The sequence below is a fragment of the Pinus tabuliformis genome, chromosome 8, assembly GCF_031772625.1.
Source record: "Pinus tabuliformis cultivar Carrire ecotype Pingquan chromosome 8, CPIR1, whole genome shotgun sequence".
NCBI lineage: Eukaryota > Viridiplantae > Streptophyta > Pinopsida > Pinales > Pinaceae > Pinus > Pinus tabuliformis.
Window position 1 is genome coordinate 688,105,059 of NC_142294.1, and position 9,780 is coordinate 688,114,838.

The following is a 9,780-nucleotide window of genomic DNA, read 5'->3' on the forward strand; positions in this document are numbered from 1 at the left end:
CAAGTTAGATGTCTTTCTGAAGTCATGCAAGAGTTACCCCTTAAATTAAGGAGATAAGATTGAGTTATATTTGAGTTGTAATTAGTTAGTTCAGTTTATTGAGTTAATTCCAGTTGAATTAGTTCCAAATTGTTTGAGGAACTAATAGTGAGTTAACAGTCAGTTGATGCATTAATGCACTCAACTAGTGCTACTCCCATTAATTGAAGATTCCCTTATCGGAAACTCATGCATGTCTGTTCTGAGAAAGACCAAGTTGAGATTAATTTTCAAGAACAGTGTACTATCAGTTGCATGTGTTTTCTCATGAAGAAACCTCATGCATGAAGTGAAGGATTCATCCTTGAGGATTGCGCAGTTTTGAAGGTTGGTTTTTCCACTTGGTAATGGGATAATCATCCACAAGGAACAATGCAAGGAAATAGGAGCTTGGAGGGCAGAGAGGAAGGCTAGAGAGAAGCCACGATTGCTTGTGAGCATCTATGAGGATTGTACTAAGAGCTAGCTAGCTGTGAGAGCAAAGGCTTTGTATAATTCCTATGTATTTCCACCATGTATGATAATACAACAGTGTGTGGTTTTTACCTGAGGCTTTCCCCAAATTATTTTCATGTGTATTGTGCCATTGATTCTTCTTCTTTTAGTTATATTGTTCAGCTCGATCTTTAAGCTTCCGCAAATTGATAATAGAAGTAGTTTATAGTATTCTGCTTTGATTTATATTGCATTATCGGGTTAACTTATCATAGATTTTCTACACTTTTCTAGCTGTCATTCTCACAATACTGTCTACACCAAGAAAGTGGGTAAGTATCTTATCATTCTTGTTCTTTATGTTGATGATCTTATCCTTACTGGTAGTGATACCAACCTTATAAACCATGTGAAGTCCAGCCTTAGGAAGCAGTTTGAAATGACAGACTTAGGACACTTGCATTATTTTATTGGTCTTCAAGTCTTGCAATCCAAGGAAGGTATTTCCCTTTCCCAGTCCAAGTATGTTTGTGATCTTCTACGCCACTTTCACATGGAAGATTGTAAGCCAACCCCTTCTCCCTTTCAGTCTGGAGCCAAACTCTCGGTCACATGTACTTCCCCTGAAGTTGATGCTACCTTATATCATCAGCTTTTAGGGAAACTTTTGTATCTAACCCATACTTGTCTTGACATTTCCTTTATTGTTGGCCTTATTTCTCTGTTTATGAAAAACCCACATGAAAGTCATTGGAAAGCAGCTAAAAGAATACTTCATTATGTTTGAGGTACAGTTTAGTTTGGGATTCATTACAATGCAGAAGCGTCTCCTCTATTGGCTGATTTCACTGATTCCGATTGGGCTCGTGACCCTGATGATCGTAAGTCTACTACAGGTTATATCTTCACTCTTGGTTTTGGACCTATTACATGGGCTTGCAAGAAAAAAAGTGCAATTTCTCTTTCTTCAACAAAAGAAGACTATCACGGCATCGTAGAAGCTATTAAGGAATCCTTTTGGCTTCGTCAGATCCTATCAGAGTTTGGCTTTCAGTAGCAGCATCTGACTACACTTTGGTGGGATAATCAAAGTGCCATTCAACTATGTAAATATCTAGTCCAATATCAGCGCAAAAAACACATTGAAATACACATGCACTTTATCGGAAAGCTCATTCATGACCATGTTCTTGAAGTGCAATATTGTTCAACAAATGATCAAGTCGCATACATCTTTACAAATGCTCTCACAGAGGTGAAGTTTACTGAAATTCGATTTATGGTTGGATTTCAGGAAGTTGTCACTAAGGGGGGATAGGCTCTAATACCTCGTTCCTTCTCCTATTGTGTCGTATTTGTACATCCTTCAATCCTATCCTAGGTTGTTCTTAAGTGGGGATGTTAGGATATTCCGACACATAGGAAATAATTAAGTATAACTTGGTCTAGTGTAGAGTTAGGTATAGTGTGTTTCTCTACTATGTACTTTTGTAACTTACAATTTGACAGTCACAATATGTTCTAGACATGAAGTGATCCGACGGTTCATTCTCTCCTTGGTGTTACTGACACTTGATCCATGGCTTAACACTCGATTGGTCCATGATATCTATTTAAAGAACATGTAGGGTGACCATTTAGAGAGAAGCTTATGTAAATTTTCTTTCTTTTACATTAATAAATTGCCTAAAGTGGCTGCGTTGGCTCAAGTCATGGACTGTTTCCATCTTTGAGGGTTTTAACCATGTCAAGAACACTGGTGTATTGATCTGTGATTTGTTTGTGAGTGGTGTCCTTTGATGTTCTATATGAGGAAGTTACCCTGTAAATTCCTACAAGAGGTATTTAGTATTTGAATCACAAAAAGAATAACCTAAAAGATACAAATAACAAAAAAGGACTTACAACAAAACTACTAATTAGAAAAGAACCTACCTGACTTTTTTTAGATTAAAACAATTTTGCAAACCTATATTCAGAATGTTGCAGAGGGAAACAACTACCAAAAAAAAATACTATAATTTCATCCATGGAATAAATAAAAATTGTTCCTTGCATTTCAATACTTATCATTTATTTTACTCTAAATGCTACATATATTTTAATATTGAAGTAAAAGAGTATTTTACTTGTCTGTTACGCACATACTCCAAAAATAACCGCACATGTGGATACCGATACCATTCCTCCTCATCTTTGAGAGAACCAACCCTTTGAAACCAAATAATATCTCCATCTTCAATTTGAAACATTAATAAGAGTTTTGTTATATTCTAGGTCACAAAAATTTAAATGGCACAAGAAATTATAGTGGCACAAGAAATTATAGTGTTGCAGATTGATGACAAAATGAAGGTATACATGTACATGCAACTGCTAAAAAAGCTATAGAATTATGGTAAAATAAAAAGCATAGAGCTCAAGATATATCATAGCACTGTATAAAAATACAAATAAAAGAGATCTAAACATAAACATCCAGTGATAAAAATAAACCAAAAGAAGACATGATACAACATAGAAAAGACTCACCTGGCTATTTTGGAAAGGAACTCTCTTGTCAATGAGCTCACACATAACACGAGGTTCAAACTTAATTTCTTGTCAGTTATAAAAATAAAATAGTGGATGAGACTTAGATGAAAATATTGATTACCAAGGTAAAGAATAATCATCTCATGGTCAACAACCTGCGAAGTTTACTCTTGTAGGCTTTCCAAGATGAGAGGGTGAGGCTACATGCCCTTCATATGAAAGGATCTTAATATCACCTAACTCCAGGACATGCATATTAATGACCTTCAGTGGAGGGAAAGAGAAGTTGAGGTCTACTAGATGATCCACTACCGTTTCCTTCCTACATCCTTGATCTACTTCTTGATCCAAGGAGAGAACTTGTTGCATGTGTTTCCCAAAATTCATTGAATTTGACAGCTTCCTCTTCAGTCATGTAGTGAAGAGTCTCTATAGTATTCTCTCTGCCATATGCATTCCGTTTGTTACACACAACATGGATCTTGTCACAAATTTCCAGAGAAAAGCTATCTTTCTCAATACCAGTTTCGTTGTTCGAGACAGTAGAAAAGACTCGGTTCTTGTAGGTGGGGATGAGGGTTTTCCTAGGGACGAGGACAGTGATACAACCATCTGTAGCTTCAATCCATAAATAATCAGGAGTTAAATCCTGAAGAAGCATATCTCAAACTTTTTCATCACCCTATCTACTCAAAATAGCAGCCTGCACCGCAGTTCTGTATGCAGCGGCCTCATCAGGGTTAATATTCTTGCAGAGTTCCTTGCCATTAAACAAGTCCTGCAATAAGGACTACACTATGGGAATCCTAGTAGACCCACCAACAAGAATCACATCATGAATGGAACTCTTGTCCATCTTGGAATCTCATAGGAATTTTTCAACAAGCTCCATACACTTCCAGAACAAATTTATGTTAAGTTCATCGAAACCGGCCAGAGTAATAGTGGAATAAAATTCAATACGATCATAAAGAGAATAAATCTCAATGGTGGTCTCAACAGTTGATGAGAGATTTATCTTCACCCTTACGCATGATTTTCTTAGTCTCACAAGGGCTCTAACATTGCTGCTGATGTCTTTTCTATACTTTATCTTAATGTAGCGTACAAATTAGTCAACCAATATGTTATCAAAATCTTCACCTCCCAAATTGTTATCACCAACTGTGGCCTTCACCTCAAAACGACAGCTTTCAATTGTCATAATAGAAACATTAAAGGTACCTCCGCCCAAGTAAAAAATGAGAACATTTATCTTACCAACACTACTGCCTTTCTTTTCCAGTCCATAGGCAACGACATCAGCAGTGGTCTCATTGACAATTCTGATAACATTCAAGCCAGCAATGACACCAACATCCTTGGTTTGCTACCTCTCAGAATCGTTGAAACATGCAGGAACACTAATGATAGCCTTCGTCACCGTGGTCCTAAGATAAGCTTCAGCAATCGCCTTCATATTTTCTAAAACCATGGAAGATATCTCCTCGGCTACAAAACACTTCTCCTCCCCTTTGTATGTTACAATGATGATGGGCTTATCACCAACTCCTGGAATAACCTTGAAATGTCATAGCCCCACATTGTTCTGAATGCACGGATCAGAGAACTTCCTTCGTATTAACTACTTTGCGTCTTCCATAAGTTAACAAACCAACCTAGATTTATAATCGGAATATAACAACGGACATGAAAAACATATACAAATTTTACGGAAAGAGGAAGGATGTAACAAATAAAATCGCGTGGATAAGTAATTGACGATTATTGACCAAAAACTGTATTATTGTGATTTCTGGCAACTAGGTTCTTAGCAGACTCTTCGATAAGATTCTCTTTATCAGTGAAGGTGATGATGGAGGCAGTGGTTCAATTCCCGTGATCGTTGGATATGATATCCAACCTTCCATTCTGCCATACTCCCACAGACAAATACATCATCCCTAGATCGATTCTGATTGCCAGTCCTTCACCATTTCTATTCATCTTCTCACTCAGAGTGGCACAGACAGGAAATTGGCAGAAGGTCAAGGATGCACTATTCTCAATACCAACAAGTCTATCTTTCTCATGATGTTTCGCTTTCGTCACCGCATTTGGACCAACCCTCCTTTTAGATGAAGAAGTATAATAGACAACACTGAGCCTAGAAACTGTAGATCTATCGTAACCGAATGACTGAAGTAAAATTAGGGTGGGTATCAGATGACTGGTATTATTGTCTGATATTTCTTGTTTCATCCTCTACATCGCCTAAATAACCTTCTCAACTAGGTGTTCAACTACGGGCTCTGTGCTAGCAAGTTTAGCAGGTTTAGATTCAGATGTTGGAGCTTCATCGTCGTGAGGCAGCTCCTCAATCATAGTTCCCCAGATGTTGGAGCTTCATCGTCGTGAGGCAGCTCCTGAATCATAGTTCCCCATCAACCTTGTAGCTGTGCCAAATTGAAGGGCCTCTTATCAATAAAAACCTCGTTGGAAGGGAAATGGAATGGCTCATCGTCCATCATGTCCATGCCCATGCTCATATTCCCCCTCATCAACCCAAAAAGGCTGCTGAAACCAAACAGACTATTGCTCAGAGGCAGTGTTTAAATTTGAACACATCACAGCCCTTCTGAAGCCCTCTAGCACATCAGAGAAGTGCTTAGCCAAATTTACCAGTCAAAAGAAATTTAAATTTTGATTTTTACAAGTTTTAAAAAAAAATTAAATAATATTATAAAATGCCATATGAAGGGCTGCCCGTCCATAGGACATTTCAAAAAATCCCAGTTCTCTGACTGATGTAACACTATAAAGTCTGTAGGAGGTTCTAGCAACACTCAAGAAAGTGCAATGGGACGTAATGGAGGTTGTTCATCCATTCCCAGGCCATCAGTCATAATGGAAGCACTGATAGAGTTAGCAGTCATGATATGAGGTTTATGTTCAGATAACAGAGGTTTCTTTTCACATTCATTGATAGTAGAGGAGAATTACCTATGTATTGATATCCATAAATAGGGCATATTTGGAAGGTATCAGAGATTTAGAAGAAACAAATGACAAAAGACAGAATTAACGATGACTGAGTTAAATTATTCTGAGCCTATGAATCTTGCTTGCATTGATTTTTCCAATCCCAACCTTACCATGAGTGCAGCATAAGTTCATAAGGTATTTTTGACTCTCAGTTTTAATTTTCAACTTTCATTTCCTTGGCCTTTCATTCAGTTCATTGATTTAGGTGGAACCATTTAAAATTATTATGTATGGAACGGTTGATTGATCTTTATATCGTCATGTGTTGGAATGAGAACCTTCAAGGTTACACTCTGTATCAAGCAGAATCTCTTAATCTTTCCATTCAATTGAAGGTTTGATGTGGATTTGTGTATTCTTATATTTACTTCTGCTTGTAATTACATCTTGCTCTGCTCAACTCTGAAAATCAATCCATTGAAGTATTTCACTTCATATTTTTTCATATATTCGTTTTTCAAGGGGATTGGAAAGGGAGTTATGAAGCTTCTGAAGCCCCGATAAAGTCAAGCAATTTCACGGTCCCAATCAATGGCCTTTAACAAGTATGCAATTTGAAATGATATTTTTCATATTTGTCAAGCGCTTAAAAATAGATTAAAGTGACAGTATTGACATTTTTATATCATAACCACATACTAAATTTTCTTTGGTATTTCCATTTTCCTTAATTTGTAAAATTTTATTCTTTCTTGTCAACCCACTATTAACACAAGATTTTTCAATTATGAGATTACCCCATTAGATGGTGATAACTACGCTTACTGATTGACAATTTCTTTTTCATCTTGTAAATAACTACTGCCATCTACTACATTTCCAAGGATGCCAAATATATTCGAGTATTGATCATCCTACCGCTAAAACATCTTCCATCCTACCTTAATTATGAGGACATATTCATGACATTACTTTGGTGTTCCACATATATATCCTGACATATTATAATAAGGCTAATAGGGTTCCTTACATTTTCCATGAAGACATCATTACTTTGAAACTCTCATGTTCGACATGGAAATCTTGAGATAACATAATAAGATACATAGGGTTATTTATTTAGGGTTTCTTTTTAGAAAACATCGGTACATAGAAAATGTAATCTCTTTATTAATTTGAATTCTTATTTTATAGTAATAAATTAATACATTCTCATTTTATAGTAATAAATGAATAATTTTTCATTTTATAGTAATAAATGAAATAAATTAGTTAAAGATGTAATTTTATCGTGTTTAAAAATAGATTAAAGTGATAATATTGACATTTTTACATCATAACCAAATTTTTTGTTGTATCTTCATTTTCTTTCGTAATTTGCAAAATTTTCTTTCTTTCTTGTCAACCAACCATTCACACAAGCTTGTTCAATTTTGACAACCATTCAAACAAGATTGTTCAATTATGAAATTACCCATTAGATGGTGGTAACTACGCTTAGTGATTCTAATGTTTTTTATGTTCTTGTAAATAACTACTACCATCTCTTTTCTATTTTTAGATGATTCCGTGAATGACAACCATAATAGTTACAAAATCCTAGCATTGCTGCCATTTGAACTTACTGTAATCAAGCCTACTATTAAGCCTATCATTTGTAAAATCAAACTTTATTTAAAACCCCGTATTTCTTCTCTTATCTTAAAAATCCTTTTTCTTTATTAACTCTCTAGTTTTTGAAAACATAGAAATTAATGCTATAAAAAAAATTGAGAAATAATAAGTGTGTTTCCCATAAAATTATGTAGAGTTTTGAACTAGGGAGAAGTGTTAAAATGAAACTCTATGGCTCTACTAATAACCACACAACTGAAGGTTGGTCTGCCTACAGGGCTACAACTTATTTTTCTTTTTTTGGTTGGTCTTCCCAAAAGATATAGAATGCAAATAGCTATCCATACAACTACTATTGTGTCTCCCGCTTCATTCTCTCCATTCAACATCTAGGAAATAAATCGTGCATGTGGGTGTTGTCCATGTAACTACTGTTGTGAAGGGTTTTTAAGGAGATGTTGAAATCATAGAAAAATTAAATGATATTGTTAATGAAAAGAAACCATATTATTATAAAAAGACATCAACGAAAAGAAAGGACATTATTAGAAAAAGATATCAACCAAACTTGAATTCATTGTAAGGACCAAATTTGAAAACCATTCTTAAATAAAAAAAGCTACCAACCAAGCCATACAACAACAACACTGCAGATGTGTATTACATATTACAATATTTCCCTATTAGATATAGAAAAATTCCTTTTAATTACATAAATTTTTGAATCTATAAAGCTTGAAGTTTTTAATGTTGATGAAAGTCTATAGATAGTGTTCTTTGATTGAGCAATGTTAAGAGAAAAGTTCAATTCCCTTGGTTGTTGAAGGTATATATTTATTTTTTTGGTTTTCTTTAAATTGTTTCAAGCTCAACAAAACATATAGTATAAATTAGAAACAAATGAAAACTAAAAAAAAATTCCATTGTGCAAATAAATTTATATTTTCAATGATGTAAATTCAAATACTTTTGAAGATTATGTAATGAATAGAAGAAACATATGTTTACCTTTTTTTTAATAGAATTTGAGAAAAATGTTTGCCTATTTACTAAATTCTATTGAGATTTTATAGTGTTTTAATGTATCCACTTTTTAAATTTTAAAGATTTAGAAGGACACCATTTCATTTTGGCATTTTTTTTATAAAGAGTTTTATTTAATAGACACTTGTTAATAGAAGTACAATTTTTTTTATAACTTTTCATCTTTGAAGGGTTAAATAAATATATGCCCTTCCAAATAAAATTAAGACCCACCCTTCAAATTTGATCACTGCTCGGAGGGCCGAACAAGCCCCCAAATGGGCACTAGAAAAAAGGATCATCAAATGCATCATGGCCAAAGAATTCCTCCACCAAGCTTCGTCCATGTAACCCTCCACCAAATAAGTCGAGTCTAGCAATAGGGTTTGGGAAACTTAGAAAATCCCCAAAATTTCTGCCAAGGTCACCACCACCCATACCACCACGGCAGCCTCACCTCTGTCACCAAGATCCATTGTGTTATATCTAACTGGGGATTCTTTCTACCAAGATTTGAGGTCTCATTGGATGATGACATGGTTAAATTGACAACAATTGCAAGCGATACCTCGGTGAATGAATTACCCTCTAACCTCTCTTCCTCCACCGTTGGATTGTATTGGATTGTCAAATCTTTCTCATTCTTCAACCTGCCTAAAATCCCCCCTCATCCTCACGTGTTGATTCTAATATTCTTACTCTTCCATCACTAATAATTTTTTTTACTAAAAATTACTCTTAACAAGATTAATTATTATAATTATATCTCCTCACTTTCTAATCCTAATCATGTTCCCTGAAGTCCCCAATTATTCCCCCCCCCCTTCATTTATCAGAATTTAATAATATCCTCTCCAATTATAACTCTCTTACTAATTATAATTTAATTAATAATAAATCCCTCATTAATAATGATTTCTCTAATAATACCCCTAACAATAATAATAATAGTGAGAAAATTATTAATTCTCTTAACATGTGTAATAATCTGAATAATATGACTCCTCACAAAAATAATAAATGTATTTTTAATAATAATAATACTTACTCTTAGTTGGATTGGTGTTAAAAGAAAACCCATTTTATCTTGAAATGAAAAACAAACACCATGATCGAGGCATGTCCTTAGGAATTCTAAGGGTACAAAAGACAAAGGTGTACAAATTAGGG

General features: G+C 34.7%; 1 pseudogene; it reads right to left on the bottom strand.

Annotated features, from left to right (window-relative positions):
- Window positions 1–3,241: 3,241 nt before the first annotated feature.
- Window positions 3,242–9,086, bottom strand: LOC149237459 (uncharacterized; annotated as a pseudogene).
- Between the last annotated feature and the right edge of the window lie 694 nt (window positions 9,087–9,780).